Source organism: Hibiscus syriacus, unplaced genomic scaffold (assembly GCF_006381635.1).
Source record: "Hibiscus syriacus cultivar Baekdansim isolate YM2019G1 unplaced genomic scaffold, ASM638163v2 tig00010968_pilon, whole genome shotgun sequence".
Lineage (NCBI taxonomy): Eukaryota > Viridiplantae > Streptophyta > Magnoliopsida > Malvales > Malvaceae > Hibiscus > Hibiscus syriacus.
The window spans coordinates 2,817,674-2,837,094 of record NW_024062239.1 but is presented as its reverse complement, the minus strand read 5'-3'; the positions used below and the strand labels follow the sequence as shown (position 1 = coordinate 2,837,094).

The 19,421-nt window shown below is 35.8% G+C and overlaps 1 long non-coding RNA gene across 1 annotated transcript; it reads left to right on the top strand.

Moving 5' to 3' along the window:
- The first annotated feature begins 915 nt into the window (after positions 1-915).
- On the top strand, positions 916-19,349 carry LOC120204514. The gene is made up of 4 exons (XR_005523946.1): positions 916-1,317; positions 4,740-4,746; positions 14,895-14,900; positions 19,337-19,349. It is a non-coding gene; the product is annotated as an uncharacterized LOC120204514 (long non-coding RNA).
- Positions 19,350-19,421: the final 72 nt, after the last annotated feature.

The window sequence follows — 19,421 nt, the reverse complement described above, 5'->3', positions numbered from 1 at the left end:
AAATTTTAAGAGTGCAACCGTACCGGCAGCACCCTCAATCCATCATTAATTACCTCTCAATCACTTCGAAACATTTTTTCTTATCCTGCCTTAGTTCTTTCCCCGGACTAGTGGTGGTATACAATCATGTGTGTGTATATATATACAACAAGGAAATAATTTCAAAGGTACTTCTAACATAAAATCAAAGGTAGAGAGGGAAATTTTTCAAGAAAGCTATTGAAGAGGTGGTCTTTCATTTGGTTGTACAAATTACTGTGGCAGATGGAAATTATCCCGCATGTCTTGACAGTACTTTATTCCTTTCTATTTCACTTCATTCTCTATCTCCAGTCTTCCCTCTTCCTAAGAACATCTCGACAGAGAATCTTGGCGAGTTAACTGATAGTTTCCATCTGCTGGCTATCTCGTTCCCGCTGTTTATGGTATTTACTTTTGAACAGATGAAGAAGAAAGAAGATGTGTATATGGTGACATGCCAGACACTGCATCAAAGCTTTACAATCAAATATGATAAATATACATGTGCGTGTGCGTGTGTGCGTAGAGAAAGGGAGAGGCCAGAAGATTTATAAAACAAAAAGGATGCACAAATCCAAACCTGTGCCAAATCCAGTAGTTTTGACTGTTCTCGAGATTCCTGCTTATTGCTGCCATGGCCAGTGCTATAAAACCAGCAAGCATAAAGCCCCATCGAAATCGCTTCATTAAAGTTTTTATTAGATTATTCATCCATTCTCTGATCCGCCATCTGCAGTATAAAAAAAAGGCACTCAGCTTTTTAAGAATACAAAGCTAATTAGTTTATCCGGTAAACACTAATGTTATGTTAGGGTATTTGCTAGGCCACAAGCTATCAACCAGGTTGTGCTTCTTTCTTGGAAGAGAAGATTTCAGTAGCTCATCCAGTGAACACTACTGCGCTAGAGAGGCAAAAGGCAGGATTGAAGAGCTTAGTGTGAAACGCTCAGGAAAGGAGCATAGAATGGGCTGTGCGCCCTCCACCCCATCTTACTAATAATAATGAAGGGCTTTGATGCCAGCAAGCAAGCATCCTTGTAGTTGTTGGGGAGTAGGGTTCCAAACCTTGTTTTTTAGTTTTTTTTTATAAAATAATAATTCCCAGTTTACTTTTTTTTTTTTGTGGTGTTGTTGAAAGAGAATTTTTATTAGGCCTCGCTTTTTGGAGCTGGGAGCAGCTCACACTATGGTGGAGGAGGTGCCGTGAAGATCTAGGAGTGTGAGCAGTACGAAAGGCTCCCATACTGTTTGGAGGGCAGGGGCATAGATGCCAAACAAACCTGACCCCTACAATAGGTCCACAGATTTACATAAAAGTTGGATTTGTGTTTTTTCATAGTGTACTTATGATATGTCTTTTTAACGTTTTTCACAGTATTTTAAAAATTGGACAGGACTTAATCGGGAATTATTGTCTAGTCCGATTTAATTTACACCGGTTGAACCGCTACTAGTGAACCGGCCAGAACCGTTGAACCGTTCGAATCAGACCGAATGAAAACCGGAAAAAACTGAGAAAACCCATAAAAAACCGCCAATTTTTTTTTTTAAATTAAACCAAACAACATCGTTTGTTAAACGAGCCAAGTAGAACTCAAATATTACTGGGCTCGACTCGAACTTGAAAACTTTAAAATAAGTTCAACTCGACTCAAACTCACGAGCTAAAAATTATCAAGTTCAACTCGAACTTGAAATATAATATTGAAACTTGAACTCGAAAAGGCTTGAACTCAAAAAAAATTTAGAAGCTTGATTGAAGCCTAAAATTTGAGCTTGATTGAAGTGAAAGAATAATTCACTCAATGCTCACCAAAAATCTCCATGATTTTGAATGCCAAATTACCTCTATTATTTATAGAAGTTAGTTGAGATGTTCATCTATGTTTCTTAGCCATGTGGGATTGTTTTGTTCTCATATTTTTACTCTTTAGACTTTTGGGATGCTCTTCTATGTTTCTTAGCCATGTAGTATTGTTTGAAAAAAAATAAACCAAACAATATCATTTTGTTATGATTTTTTTAGCCCCAAATTTATTTTTTAATTATAGTTATATAATTATATTTAATATTTAATATGGTTTACCTTAAATATTATGTTGAAGTTAATTTGAATCATTTTGTTTCACTTGATTTTATGATTTTTAACTTATATATGTTATGACTTGCTTTGAATATGACTTGTGATATAAAAAATTATTTTTTATTAAATACTTTTGGTATTTTTATTTAATTTTTAAATAATTATGACGTCGTACGGTTCTTCCGACCGGTCGGACCGGTTCGACCGGTTGAACCAGTGAACCGGTAGCATGGCCGGTTCGTTGGTCCGATTCTGAAAACCATGCATTTTTCATTGATGAATAATGTCATCCTCCGTTAGGGGGAAAACTACCAACATATACATGTAAGACACCAAACAATAATTGATACATGCATCGCAAGGCTCACATCAAAAGAAGAAGTAATAACTCTTCCAAATGATCCACTTGTCCAAGCCTTGGAAAAGAATATCAGAATAGTAGTAGACTTGCGACGACTTTTTAAATGGGATCCTGATCTTATTTGGTCAACATGTCTTCTGTATATACAACTGTCTGTCTCTTATCTTTCTAACGATTCTTGAATCGCATCAATCCGATATCAGGAACTCAAGATACGTTCGTTTTAGTGAAGACAGCGCATGCAGAAATTCCTATTCGAGATTAATACGTGGTTTTGTAAATATTACGAATTTAAATATTTATATTGATTATTTGTAATATAATTTAATATAGGATGATGCATTATCTTTTAGGATTAGATTTATTATTTTATTAGGAATTAAGGCTGCGTTAAAACATTAACTTTAATTATTATTATTTTATTAGGAATTAGAGTCAATACATGGTTTAGTTTGTTATTATTTTACTCATTAATTATTTAAGACCTTTAGAATTCAGCCCCTATATAAAGGAGGTTTCATTCAACTTTGTAATTCAGATTTATTTGATTAATAATACAACGAGAGTTCGTTTTTGCAAGTGCTGATTGCCTTGTGCCTTCGAAACTTCTCCTCCTGGAGTTCTTTCAAGTTCATGTGAGGGAGATTAATCTTCACACTTCAATTTTCCTTTTTATTGCGACTAGGAGGATTGGTTAGAGTCATATTATCGTCCTTGCCTTTTCATTGCGACTAGGAGGGCTCGATAGGTTATCCATCGATTTTCCACATATTCATCCACACCACACTACAGCAAAACAGGTATATAACGGCGTTTATAGCGGTGTTTGTCGCGGCATTTTCAAAGAAAACGTCACTAAATTTGTACATATTGCAGCGTTTATATCCAAAACGCCACTAAATTTATAACATTAACGGCGTTTCTCAACAAGCGCCACTAAAACTCATACTTTAGTGGTGTTTATTTGACAAACGCCGCTAAATATAAGTACTTTAGTGGCGTTTATTTGACAAACGCCGCTAAATATCAGTACTTTAGTGGCATTTGTAAACAAATGCCGTCATATAGTCGTTCTTTAGTGGTGTTTTTAAACAAACGCCGCAATAGGGTACATATATCGTGGCGTTTTTAGACAAACGCCGCTAAAACCATGTACTTTAGTGGCATTTTTCAACAAACGCCGCTAAAACATAATACTTTAATGGCGTTTTAAGCAAAAAAACGCCGCTAAATACCCATACTTTAGTGGCGTTTTCCAACAAACGCCGCTAAATACTCATACTATAGTGGCATTTTTTGAATAAATGTCGTAATTTATCAGTACATTAGTAGTACATTAGTGGCTTTTCAATTTACAAACGCCGCAAGTTTTAAATTTCTAAGTCTCACCCCTTTAACCCTTTTTCATTTTTCCCCTTCATCTATGTTTTCATTCTCGCCGTTTACCCAAACCCATCTGCTGCTAGTTGCCGAAGAGTTCTTCATCTCAGTTTCTCCCATGTTCCCATAGTCAACGCTCTCTCGCGAAACCAAATCTCTTTTCTCATTTTTCGATCGAAAGTTTCCGAAATATTTTGTGTTTTCTCTCCTCTGTGTTCTCTATCTGAATATATATATATATATATATATATATATATATATATATAAGGAATACACCGTTTTGATCCATTTCCATTATAACAAATTATCTCCATATTTCACTTTTCTTCTTCTTACCGCTCCTAATCGTAAAGTGCGCACCGACGGTGCACGATATGGAAGCTCCGTCGTTTGTCTCCAGAGCAAGAATCGCTCTCCACTCCGCAGCTGCCAAAGCCGAAAGAGTTCTTACTGATTTGAAATCATATCTAGGTAAATTTGAACTCTATATTTTTGGTTTTAAATATCTATTGCAAAATTTTATTGTTATTATTTTTATGCTTTGCTATTTTTAGATTCCTTTTATCATTTTCCGGTCTTTATGATATTGTTATTAGATATTAGTGACATAGATTTTTTTTTATCTTGTTTGGTTGTTGTTCGTTTGGTGAAGATTGTGAATTATCATATCCGAATGAATTCAAAAATCAATCTCCGACGAGAGAAGACGATTCTAAGGTAATTTTTTGTTGAACTTTGGAACTGAAATGTGGCTTTCTTTTTAAGCTAAAATGTAGGATTAGACTGTTTTCGTTATTATTATTTCTATCTTTAGACGATTCTTGGAACCGTTTTTGGCTGCTGAGAAAATGAAGTAAAGTTTAGAAGTATGTTTGACTTATTTGAGTAAAAAAGTCGTAGAGTTTAGTTAGTTTTTGCTTGGACTCGAATTGGAGGATTTGCAATTTGTATGCTATTTAGTTTCCCTTCACTTTTCCAGCTACCAAACTATGCTTCAACATTCTGCCGAGTACTTAGTATGGCAAAGCATTCAAAATGGATGCCTGCAATTTTGGGGACCGAGCAAGAATGGCAGGAAAGATTCAAGAATATATGGTTAGGGAGAAAAGGAGTTGAAGATTCAGAGAAAGTTGAAAATTCAACCACGGCTGTTGCATTCTATGATGAAAACTTATACTTTTTAAAAGTAAAGAACGATACGGAATCAAAGGTATATTTATGATTATATTTATTTTTGCTCACCTGCAAGTGAGAGTTGTTGTAATGAGATTTAAAATGTCTATTTCATGTTCTAATAAAATTCAAATGAAGGGATTTCTTAATGAGATTGTTGTCATACAGGCTTTAGAAGCAATTCCCTCTGTAGACATTTTAAATACCGTGGACACCAAAAGTTTTCCTCCAACATCTGTTATCAAGCAATTAGCTTTAGCCATTGAGTAAGTCTTTCGATTCTTGACTTCAGTTGTTTGTTTTATGCTATTGCTGATATTGAAATTCATTTGATGCCTCATGAAATATGTTGATTTGTCTTTAACATTCACCTTTTTTATGATGGATCGCTCCTCCTGATTGGACTGAAGCTGAGCCGATCGATGAGGTTAACTCTTTGGTTACAAGAGGTCAACTAAGTTGTCGAATGAAAAAGAAGGTTTTTCTCTTTATCCATTCTCTGCTACTTAGATTAAGTTTGCTGCAATTTAGCTTCTTTTTGGTCAGTTTTTACTTTTGACATGTGAACATTGATTCATTTCATTCACAATATTTGTATATTTCCATGAACTTGTATTATGTTTGTATGTAACTCGTTTTAGGAGAATGAATTCTGAAAAATTTCTAGGTGGAGGGTTTTTACCTCTTGAAGTATTTGTTTGACATTCTTAACCTACGGGTAGTTTCACTTGCTAGGACATTTCTATGGTTGATTTCGATAATCTGTTTCAACCCTGGGTTTTTCTATCACTGAAGCATTTGTTCTTACAATAATTGCATGGGTTAATATTTTCCTGTCAATATTTGTACTCTTACTCATTCTTCAAGTTGTCTGTGTGTATTTTCTTGGTGGCCTTTTAACATGTGAACTCTGGTCCAGATGACTAATTTTGTGCATTCTGTTAACAGAACAGGTTGAATATAACAAAAACAATTCGAAAGTTTACTATAGATCCAGATTTAAGGCTCACGGGTGCTAAGTATCGTTCAGAACCGATTCCACAAGTCATTTAGCATGAAAAGGAAGTTGATGATGAAGTTGTTTAGGGTTCCATACCACTGAATAGTGATAACTTTAACAAAATTGCAAATGAGTAAGTTGAATGCAAAGATTGCAAACCACTTAATTTATATGTTATGTTCCCAGCTTTGGTGCTTTCTTTGTTAAATGCCACTCTTGGTGATACCTCTATTTACTTGTTTTGAATGGTTTTTCTTACAGCTATCCAATTTTGGTCGCCAATTTTTTTGCTCCTTGGTGCTACTGGAGTACTCGCCTGGTAATCTATTACCAACATGCATGATCTTTGTCTTCAAGTGTTTTCCGAAAGCATGATTGTTTAGCTCTTCAGCCGTGTATAGGAATCATTCATAACTGATTTTATATAGTATGTTGATATAGTTGCCAAATCTTCTGTTTCAAATGCATACTTTCTCTTTGGGAGAGTGAATTACCTAAGCTAAAATGTAAAACTACAATACATTTATTTTTAATATTTATAAATTTTAATTTATTTTGTTGTTAAGTATTTCTACATAACTTGTGTCTTTATTAAAATGTATGTTTGTTGTTAATTAGATAAAGCTAGATGTTATTAAATTTAGGTGATTTAGAGTAAAAATGAAATATGCAAAATCATCTTAGCTAAAGAAAGGTAATTAGCGGCGTTTGTATAAAAAAAACGCCGCTATAGATATGACCTTTTGCGGCGTTTGTTATAAAAACGCCGCTATAGATCTGACCTTTTGCGGTGTTTGTTACAAAAACGCCGCTATAGATTTGACCTTTTGCGGTGTTTGTTCTAAAAACGCCGCTAAAGATATGACCTTTTGCGACGTTTGTTTCAAAAATGACGTTATAAATATGACCTTTTGCGGCGTTTGTTCCAAAAACGCCGCTATAGATATCGACCTTTTGCGGAGTTTGTTCTAAAAACGCCGCTATAGATATCGACCTTTTGCGGCGTTTGTTCCAAAAATGCCACTATATATATCGACCTTTTGCGGCGTTTGTTTCAAAAAACGCCGCTATAGATCTTAACCTATTGCGGTGCTTTTTGTTCTCAAACGCCGTTAACTTTAGCGGCGCAGGTATTGCCGGCGCTTCTTGCAACGTTTTTCCTATCGCCGCAAATACTTTTAGTGGCGCTTAAAAACGCCTCTATAGGACAAAAAACGCTGCTAAAACTCAATTTTATTTTAGTGCCATCAATCATCTTTACCGTTCACCTTCATAAAGGAGAATCTTTTGATTTCTTGGTTATCTTACTTTATTTTCAATTTCTTTATATTTTGTTTATCTTGTTTCTAGCACCTAAAAGAAAGAACCCTACTTGTTGTCGTCACCTTCCCCTAATCATTCCCCATTGTTCTTCATCGAGTCTAGAGCTTTCTAGGTTTGATTCTTCAACAAGAGCAACGTTCATTAACCCTCCACCACTTCCCTATCAATTGGTATCAGATTTGGGCCGATTCATGGAAAGAAGCAAGCAATCTTGCTTGTTCTTGCACACAAAACCATCTAGGTACCCCAACGGAGCTAGTTCACAAAAGATTCATCGTTTTAGGTTTTTTTTATTTAATTTTAATTTAAATTCAAATCATTCTTGTTAGTTTGCTATTTTTTCAAAAAAGAAAAAGGCCAAAAAAATCAAAGGCCAAAAAAATCAAAAAGCCAAAAAAAAGTCGCAAAATTGAAAAATTACAAACGAAAGAATTTAGGGTTGATATTCTCCAGATATCATATTCATTCTAAGATTAATCTCCTGTCCAAATTTCATCCCAATAGAAGTTCATTAGAGCCTTCAAATACATCATTCAAGTTTCATCGGGCAGATTCGGTCTAGAATCTTGTCGAATTTCTTGAAAATTCTACAGGAGTAATTTCATGGTGAAAATTTCCAGATTGAAACTTCATATGTTCAAGATCATTCACACAAAAAATCATAATTTTTTGAGATCAAGAATACTTTCAAACAAAGCGATCACAAAAAATAGATTGTTTGAGAACTCACCGTTCAAGAGAGTCTACTGGATACTACTGAAGGTATTTGGTTTTGAAATTTTACAGGTGGTTTCTTGACACATCGAAAGACATTCAAGAATTTTTCCAAAATATTTGGACACCGGTCACCCCCTCAAAAACGTTGCTCAAGTTGATCCAGCGATTTCTAGGTTTTCTAGTTTTGTTCTTCTTTTCTTTGACTCTTAGTACTTTAGGTTTTTTTGTTTTTCCTTTTTATTGTTCTTTTTCATTATCTAACACATTATCTTCCCTGTGTTAGTAGGACTAAAGAGTTTGCATACTTCTTTCTTCTTTGCATTCTCATTCTCTTGGAGTCTATCCTTTGTTTGACCTCTTAGAGCTTTTAAGTTTTTCTTATCGCCTTTTCTAGTAATCAAACTCCGATACGAACTGTGGAAGACTACTTGGTAAAGTGAGTTTTAAAGAGTACAAGATCAGCTTACTTGCCTCTCATTGTGTTACTTTCTTGGAGTGACTTGTGAGGTTTCTTGCTTTGTTGAATTTTCTTTCTTTTTTTTTATTTTACTTTAAAATTTTCTTTTGAGTGTTATGATTTCAGGATGTACGACAATAACAACAAGACACTTACGGCTATCTTAGCCGCACTTGCCCGACTCACGACTCAAGTTGAAAGATTTGATGAAACTGTGAGACTGAGAGAACGACAAGAACCACAACTAGATCTACTAAACCAGAATCCAATACCAAACAATGCTGAACTTTTGGTATCCAGGCGAGAACAACCACGTTTCCAAGCACCCGAACTCTTTACAAAACCAAAGTTCACGATCCCGTCTTTCAAAGGAGACAACGATCCGGACAGGTAGATCGATTGGGAAGGAAAAGTTGATCTCATGTTTGCATACCATGACTACCCCCAAGCTAAACAGTTCCCCTCATCACCATGCAATTCGAAGGATATGCTCAACTTGGTGGATGCAACAATCACTTCTTGGATCGAACTCAAACAAACCATGAGGAAGCGATTCCTACTGACACATTATACACGAGAAGTTAACTACGACTACACCGACTTCGACAAGGTAGAAGTTCAATTGAAGACTACTACAAGGAGATGCAGTCCTTACTCAATAGGGCTAACATAAAAAAAAAAGAGGTCACCATGTCAAGATTCGTCGTCGACTTGAACTCAAACATCACTGATATTCTTGACCTCCATGGGTACAAAACCTTGAAGATACACTAAAAAAATCAATGACAATTGAAGCACAAATCCAAAGGAGATTCCGATTCAGAGAACATTACCAATGTACTTCATCCTCTTACCAAGGTAATCCTTCAAATCATTCCTCTTCTTCTACTCCATCTTCTCTGAAAAAGCAAGAGATGACAAACCTGACAAGGAGAAAGAACGACCAGCAAAGAATGTCACACTTCCAACCCCTAAAGATCAAATGATAAGATCAAATGATAAATTGTGAGGAGGTAAGAAAGCAAAAAAAGAAAAAGCTGAGAAAGAGGCAAAATCAAAATTGGTCACTAGTTACAAAGCCAAAAGAATAATGACCATGGGAGGTGAGTGAACCTAAATGTGAGAAGAAAAGAGTGACTCAAAATCTATGTGTGAGCACAAAAGAATTGAGAGAGAACCTTCTTTAAAAACAACCTTGCATCCTTGTTTGCTTTAGGGAATCAATTGTTTCGATTTCTAACATTAACAAGGATTTGCCTAGTGTGTTTTCATCTTTGTTACATGATTTTCGAGAAGTGTTAGGTGATCCACCTAACGAATTACCACCGAAAAGAGGAAAACAACACCAAACCAATCTAATTTAAGGTTCCATCATACCTTATCAAACATACAATATCGAAGAAACCAAAGAATTATATTGTTACGAAAAGACTACATCCAGGAAACCTTAGTCGTGATGTCTTAATGACGAAACATGATTTGAACACTCCACAAGCTTTATAGTTCGTTCAAAGGGAATCCATGTAATGATGAAAAGTAAAAGCAACACGAGACTGGCCCAAGTCATCTTCTATCGCCAAGAGATGTCGAATAGTGCTAGGTGACCCTCTTGACGAGTTACCACCTGAAAGCCCTAATCACTTTGCCATATCAATGAAGAATCACAATTTATGAGAGTCCAAAGATTTGAGGACGAATCCTTTTGAGAAGTGGGGGAATGATACATGCACCAGAGTCCATAATACATGATTCTTTGGACTAATTTTTCTACTCGAACATATTAGAAGAACAAAATCTCGAAGATTCAAAGCATATCTATTTGGTAAGCATAATGTTAATGAATCATTAAATGATTCTAATGATGCTCCCTTTAATGTTTCATATTCGAGGTCGAATCTTTTTGAAGAAAGGGATGATGATACATGCATCGCAAGGCTCACATCAAAAGAATAAGTAATAACTCTTCCAAATGATTAACTTGTCCAAGCCTTGAAAAAAAAGATCAGAATAGCAGTTGACTTGCGACGACTTTTTAAATTGGATCATGATCTTATTTGGTCAACATGTCTTCTGTATATACAATTGTCTCTCTTATCTTTCCAACAATTTTTGATTTGCATCAATCCGATATCGGGAACTCAAGATTTTTCGTTTTAGTGAAGACAACGTGAAGATACTAAATTTTTTTTACCCATATTATTATTATTAATATTATTATTATCCTTATTATTATTAATATTATTATTATCATTATTATTATTATTATTATTATCATTATTATTAAATATATTAAAAAATAATAATTACAGGCCCAATTACAATTGGACCGGCCCAGTTACAAACCAACCAGAACCGGTCCAAATCCAACCAGAAACCCTAAATATTTGGGTTTCCAGTTAGGTTTCCCTAACCCTAATTGGATCAGCCGCCTCAGCTCACAGCCGTTAGATCTGATAAGATCCAACGGTCTAGATGGTGCCAGAAGGAAACCCTAGGTTTGATACCCTAGGGCCACGCGGCGCCGTTCCAGCTTCCACGCGGCTGCCGACAGCCCTCGCCGCCTCCGCCGCTGCCACGTCCCAACCGAAGACTCCAAAGATCATATACAGCCGTCCATGCAAGGCTACGGGGTGAGTCACCACTGGTAGTCCGATGACTCACCGAGGCCCCCTCTTCGGACCGGTCTGAGACGAACACCGGTGGTGGCTATAAAAGCCACCACCCCATCTGCGAAGAAAAAAGAGGAGAGGACAGAAACTAGAACGAGAACGAAGAAAAGACAGAGAGAAAAAAACAACTAATACCAACGATCTCAGCAGCAAAGAACCAGAAGAAAAAAAAAGAAAAAGGAAGAAGAGACTTACCGAGGAAGCGTTGACCACCGGATCTCGTCAGAACCTTCGAAACATCGAAGGTATTTTTGTAAGATTTGCTCCGATTAGGAGCCTTTTAAAGGAAGAGAACACCGGACCGTCCTTAGGACGGTCCGATCTATCTATCGTATAAAAAATTTTTTTCCGGCCACCGGATGCGGTGGCCGGTGGTGATATTCACGGCGGCCCACGTGGCCGACGGTAACCGGCTTCCTCTCCGATGAGGGAAGCTAGAGAGAGGCAGAGAGTTTAAAACTCTCTCAGTGAAGAGAGAGAGAAGAAAATGGAAATGAAGGTTGGCCCTTCGGCCAGCCTTTTTGGACTCTTATAGTCCTTCCCGAACGACGTCGTTTCGGGAAGGACTATGCGCGTAATTATGAATAGTTAAACCCCGTCCGCAGTCCCTCGTATTTGTAAATTTACATTTTGGTCACTAAACTGAATTTATAATAATTTTAATTCAGTCTTTGAATTTTAATTTTATTCATTTTAGTCCTTTTTATTAAAATAATATATTTAGGATAAATAACAGATTTAATCCCTCAATTTTAATAATAATATTTTAATCCTTAGTTTATTTTTAATTTATTTTATTAATTTATTTTATAAATCCGAATTTTAGATAATTTTATTTATCACTAATTATTAAATAAGAAAATAGCATGTTTAATCCCTATAATTTTGGTTAATTATAAATTAGATTTTTATTTTATTTTTACTGTAATTAGTCAGTTATTTTTATGTTTTCATTTATTTTATTGTTTTAAATATATTGTTTTAGTAGTATGTTTTATTTTTCATATATATAATAAATAGTAATTTTTAAATATTTATTTTAATATCGAGAAAAGGACATCTTAAAACAACTGGATGTTCTATTCTGATGTTTTAAAATTAAAAATTAAACAATATTATTTAAAATTTATCAATATCAAAGAAAAGAGCTTTCTTAAGGCACCTAGTTCTTTTCTGATATTTATAAATAAATAAATATTTTTTATATAATTTTTGAAATAATAGATTATAAATTAAATATATTTTTGAATTTTTAAATTTTAATAATAGAGACAATTTATAATTAAAAAGTACCAATTTTGGGCGTTGTAGGGGTGCTAATCCTTCCCTAAACGTAACCGACCACGAATCCCTTTTTATTATTAAGAACGAGGTTTTTGGTTATAAAACGCAGATCAGTTCATTTTTTAATTGATGTTTTTTTTATAAAACTCTTTTAAAAGAAAAATTTTTAGGTATTCGACCTACCTGATTCAAAGGTCGATGGCGACTCACAAATTATTTTCAAAATTATTTATTCACATCAATTTCCCCGCCAAATTTAATATTTCGTGCCCGGAAAACCCGGTTACGACAGCTTGGCGACTCTGCTGGGGACGGTCAAACTTTTAAAAATTAATTATAAATTGTCTCTATTAATTAAAAATTAAAGTTAATATATTTAATTTTTAATTCTTTCTTTTCAAATTTTTATTTATTTATTATTATTATATATTTATATGTTTTATTTGAAGTATTTTATTTCATTATTATTTATTATTTTATTTTTTTTGTCAAAGGTTTGAGCATTTCTCCTCACACACAACACTTGCATTGCATAACATAAAGCTCTATAATTGAGTTGTCCCTTTTAAGTGGGGGTGAAAGCGACGTCTTCGTGAGAATTTATTCCCGTGTCAGACCTGCAAGTAACTTCCGGGTTCATATGCTCTATGTCTTCGTGAGAATTTATTCTCCGTGTCAATATAGAGAAATGTATCCCCTCGAATTGAACTCGATCCACTTTAGTCTGTGATGGACTAGGGTTGAGGGTTAGCAGCCTAAGGGGGCACTAACATGGACAATTCGAGTACCTTTACTCCTAGATCTGAAACCTGCATATAAAAAAACCTTAGAAACTCTTCCAATCCGAAGTCATGCCGAAATTTTGTCCAATAGGTGTACACACAGAAATGAATTCTGTCTTCCTGTTAATTTATTTATTGTTTAAATTACATGTTTATTTAAATTATTTAAATTTAGAAAAGCAGTTTAATTAAAAATGTTATTATTGAATTTTTTATGTAAACTATTTATTTTCTTTTTTTGTGTTTCTTATTTTTCTGTTGCATTGCATCATACAGGATAAAGACATTGATCCTTGTGTTAATTGTCTCATTGGAAAGCCTTCATCTATGGATAAAAAGTGTTCAAATCAATAATTCTGAACTCAGAAGTAAGACAGTGGGCTGAGGATTTACAAAGACAAGAAGGAGATAGTCTGCAGGATGATTATGTATCTGACTTGGCCAGTTATGCTTCAGTTTCACTAAAAAGAAATGATATGCAAGATTTGCGAAGCATTTGGGAAAAGTTGGGATTCAAACAAAAAATTGCAGTTTTATCAGACTTACGGAGACATCCCATATCTGCTCTATGTAGAAGTTGATGATGAATTACTCCGAGCCCTAGTTCAATTCTGGAATCCAGGGTACAATTGCTTCACTTTCAATAAGGAGGACTTGGTCCCTACTATTGAAGAACACAACTTTGTTACATATCGAAGGGGCTTTGGAGAATCGAATCTATTCAAAGTCAATTAAAACTCAACCCTTCCGAGTTAAATTAGCAAAAATTGCCGGAGTAGAGAAGAATGGTAGCATCCCGTACAAAACAAAAGGCGAAAGCGAAGGCATTGCTTGGACCAACATCAGAGAACTTATTCAGAGCCATCCAGATATTAAAGTACGATTCGATCTATTTGCTCTGGGTATATATGGTATGGTCATCTTCCCAAAAGTATTGGGATATGAAGCTGCAGTGGTAGACTTGTTTGAACAGCTACCGAAGAAGATTAATCCTGTTTCTGCAATCCTAGCAGAGACCTTCAGATCGTTAAATGCTTGTAGAAGACTAGGAGGTGGACGATTCTCAGGGTGTACTCAGTTGTTATATGTGTGGATCCGTAGTCATTTCTGGAAGACAGAAAGGTTTCATACCGACGCTTTAATACGGATTACTCACCCATTAAATAATTTCTGGAGCAGGAATGGCCGAAAGAAATTAAGAAAGATATGTGGATTAATGCCTTCGAAATCTGCAAAGCAATGACATTGTTTGGCGAGCCCCGTGGCAAATACAAAGGGAATTCATTTACAAATGTGGTGATTACAACTGGATAATGCTGCTCGGATTATGGGGAGGAATTGGATATGCACCACTTCTGGTTATAAGACAGTATGAAGGTCGTCAATTTGTACCTGTTACTGCTGGACTACAGTCATCTGAGTTTGCATTCCACAGCAAAATTATAAAAGAAATATCATGGAAGCCGTTACAGCTTGGAAAACAACTTTTGTATCCGAGCTAAAGCAGCAAAAGAATGCTAACTCTTGATTATGAAGAATGGAGATCTGTCAGGAAAATGAAAATATTCCTCTACCAGATCAAAATGAGGATATTTCTATGGAAGATCGCATCAAGGTGGTTCCATCAGAGATTGAAATCCTGAGAGCTGAGTTTGAAGCAGAAAGAGATGGTTGGTCGAAGAGTTAGATCAAATGAGACAAGATAAAACTATGTTGGGGGTTGACATTGACTTTCATTCATCACAATGTGCAATGTTGAGAAAAAATAAAGAAAAAGGTGAGGATGATACAGAGCCTTACAGAAAGATTATCAGGAGTTATATAAATCCCCGAAAGCATCAGGACCTAGCCAATCGACGGTACAGATGACCAGAGAATTGAATATCGAGAAAAAACGGTTGAAGATCTGAAAGGAAGGAATAGCCGTCTACTCAAAAGCCTTGAGAAAGGAAAGCAAAAATGGAAGATTTTGAGGTCGACAGACGAGAGCGAATTATAAACACAAGGCTGAGCATCGCGAGATCATGAATGAAATGCAAAGAGAAAGAGATCGAGACAAAGATTTAGAAGAAATGAAAAATACATCTTTAATAAGTTTGAAGATGAGAAAAATAGCATGTTCAAGGGATTTGAATCTGAATGACCAGTTGATTGCTGAACTTGAAGTCAGAGGCCAAAAGATGGAAGAATCCAATATTGAAAAAAAATGGGAATTAGAAAGAAAAAATTTCAACACCAGACTTGAGGTAGAACAAGAAGTGGCTAGCAATTGGATGCAAAGATGCAAACAAATGTTCAGATCCAGAAGCTTAATCAAAGACGCAGGAACCACAAACAACTGGAAGAAGATCTGGATCAGTCTAGAAACAAAAACTCAGAGTTTAATGCTTACATTTTGCAACTTGAAGAATCATTGTTTCAAGAAAAGGTTCGTCTAGGGCCTAATGACCTCAAAGAAAGTAATGAGGAAAATGCTTCACTGCAAGATGCATTAGAGTCTTGAAAAAATTGCACAAGTCAAGTCAGGATCACTGAGTTAGAGCAGACTCTTGAAAGAACAAATGAACAATGGCAGAAGTCAACTGAGTTCTATGAAAGAAGTGAAGAAAGAAGTAATATGGTGTTCGAGGCCATGGTTCAAATGAGCGAAGTTGCCAGATATGTTGGGGAACTAGCTGTTGAAGCCAAAATAATTGAGCATCAAGTTGATCCAGTTTCTAAGTGTGGAAAGAAGGTTTCATGGTTAATGAAAGAAATTATAGAGCTAATAGGAAAGCTATGCCTTATCTGTAGTTCTGAAATTATAAAGAAACTTTTGTATGCCGATGAATTTCTATGACCAGTTGACTTTTTTGGGATCAATGTTTTTTTACATACATGCATTTTGCATACATTCATCATTCATTTCATAATTTTCGCTATGATTTATTTTATTAAGATAAATTCATTAATTAAAATTTGAAAAAAATAATATTAAAAGATTTTTCAATCGCAGTTACTCTGGCCAAAAGAGAAATACTACATCACTACGGTACTAGACAAGCTACTAAGAGAATTATGGAGGATAAAATACAGCGTATTGAGGAACAGCATCATAAGAACAAGAAGAAATGAATGAAGTTGGAAAAAATTGAAGCCGCATTACAAATTCACAAGACAGTATGAAGAAGATAGAGGACATGTTTAAAAGGCAGGCTATCAGTGGAAAAATGCATGAAAATCCTGTATCTTTTGACCAAGAACCCATATACCCTCTAGGTTTTCCACCAGAACCAATTTATCACTCTGGTACTACCCCTATACAAATCAATGCTCGTACATCTGCGTTACAAGAAGTCAAACCACATGAGGATCAACAAGTGGATCCTGCATCTTCAAGCAAAATCCGCTTATATCCGATGTGAAAATAGGGGATCTTAATACTGAGCATTTGATCCCAGATTTGAATGAGCTGAATGAGAAACAAAAAGTAAATGAAGAACTGACCAGACAGATCAAGAGCTTAGAAGAACGAATGAAATCTGTAGAAATAACTGAATCATTCTATGGGTTTGATGCTAGTGAGTTGAGTTTGGTTCCAGACCTAATCCTCCCTATCAAGTTTAAAGCTCCCGAATTTGATAATATAACGGTACTACATGCCCTTCATCCCACATTACTATGTTTTGTCGAAGAATGGCAGGATATGTGAAGGACGAGAAATTGTTAATTCACTGCTTCCAGGATAGTTTGACAGGACCGGCTTTAAAATGGTATACTCAATTGACCAAAGCCAACATTAGATCCTGGAAAGATTTGGCTAAAGCATTTTTAGAGCAGTATCGCCATGTAACAGACATGGTTCCTGATAGATGGACTCTCCAAAATTTGGAGAAAAAGAATAATGAAACATTCAGACAGTATGCCCAGAGATGGTGACACTGCGGCCCAAGTTCAACCACCTTTGTCAGAAAAAGAGGCCACAGTGATGTTTGTCCATACATTGAAGGCTCCTTATTTAAACCATCTAATGGGGAATGCAACCAGAAATTTTGCAGATTTGGTCATTTCTGGAGAATTAATTGAAAATGTCTTGAAAAGTGGCAAGATTGAATCAAATGATGGGTCTAGTTCCAAAAGACCTGCATACCGAAAAAAGGAGAATGAGGTCAACAATGCCAATTCTTACAGCAAAGATTCATCGAAAAGTGTTACAATAACCCAGCCAAGGGTTAAGAAAGAGGAAACAAACACTAATCGAGCAGAGTCCAGAGGATCTCGAAAAGAAAATGAAAGTTGTCTTTTACACCTTTACCAGTACCGTATGCAGAGATCTATGATTCGCTGTTAAAAGCAGATGTTATACGGCCTTATCCCTTGGTTCCCATGCAACCACCATTCCCTCCTTGGTATGATACAAAGGCACACTGTGTTTACCATGAAGGAATTACAGGTCATTCCATTGAAAACTGTTTAGCATTCAAAAGGGTGGTTCAAAATTTGATCAACACTGGGAAGTTGGAATTCAATACACCATCTGTATCAATCATCCATTGCCAAATCATGGAGATAAAAACGTAAATGCAATTCAGGAAGAGAACAGAAAGAAAGCAAAAACTGACATTTCTGAAATTAAATCTCCTTTTGTTTGGGTATTCCAACAACTCTCTGTAGCCGGTATAATTCCACAACAATTCAGGCCAAAGCAGAATGAAGGCAAGAATTATTGTGAATATCATCAGGAGCAAGGGCATAAAATTCAATTATGTCCTGAGTTTAGGATTTGGTGCAAAAATTGATGAACAACAGGGAAATAGAATTCTTTGAAGAAGAGCCAGGAGAAAAGAAGATAATGTTTGCTCATCAGAGGATTCTAAACCAAGTCAAAGAATAAATGATCCTGTGATCATCAATGTAAAAACATCTACGGTGATTCCTGCACCAATAAAGCCGAAAGTAGTTATCACCACTCCTCTACCATTTCCATATAAAGATACCCGCAGGGTACCTTGGAATTATACTACTAATGTTTCAATGGTAGGAGGACCTGTTTCTTTAGAAAAACGAGAAAATACAAAGCCTGAGTACAACATCGTCGTCTGAAGCAGTGAGCGAGGTCGGTTTCTTTACAAGAAGTGGGAGATGTTACTCTCCCGAAACATCCAATGCTTCAGAACAAGCGAAAGCAAAAGGAAAAGCCGTGACAATACCTCATAAGGTATTTGAGGATGAATCCCCTCCAGCATTTAATGAGCCTGTGACAGAAAAACAAGCCCAAGAATTTTTGAAATTTTTGAAACATAGTGAGTATAGTGTGGTTGAACAACTACACAAACAACAAGCGAGAATTTCTATTCTTGATCTATTGATGAATTCAGAAGCACATAGAAATGCTTTGATGAAAATCCTCAATCAAACATTTATCCCCGAAGATATATCCTCAATAAACTTGACAGAATTGTGGGACATATAGCCGCTGACAATTACTAACGTTCACAGATGATGAAATACCGGAAGGCGGAATGGGTCAGTAAAAGCTTTGAACATCACGACACATTGTCATGGTCATGTGTTGCCAGGAGTATTGATTGACAATGGATCTGCTCTCAACTTAATGCCCCTAGTTACACTTCAAAGAATGCCTCTGGATCAATCACACATGAAGAGTTATCAGAATGTGGTACGAGCATTTGATGGTACTAAAAAAGAAGTGCTTGGGAAAATGGAAATACCATTGTTAATCGGCCCAGTCGTGTACAATATTGACTTTGTGGTGATGGACATCCATCCCACATATAATTGTCTATTAGGGAGGCCATGGATTCATTCAGCAGGAGCCGTTCCTTCTTCATTACATCAGAAATTGAAATTGTTGTTGATGGACAACTAATATGCGTCAGTGCTGAAGAAGAAATCATTGCGTCTGTAACAAGCGATGTTCCATATATCGACACCAATGATGAGGCTCTTGAATGCTCTTTTCGAGCTCTTGAATTTGTAAATGCAACCTTTATTGCAGAAGGAAGCAAAATTCCATATCCCAGACTGTCTGATTGCACCAAGATGACGGTACAACAACTTTAGGCATCGGAGCTAAACTGGGAGAGGTCTAGGAAAGATCTTCAAGGGATTTCAGTTCCTATCAGTATAAGATGAAAAAAGACCGTTTTGGGCTAGGGTTTAAGCCCAATC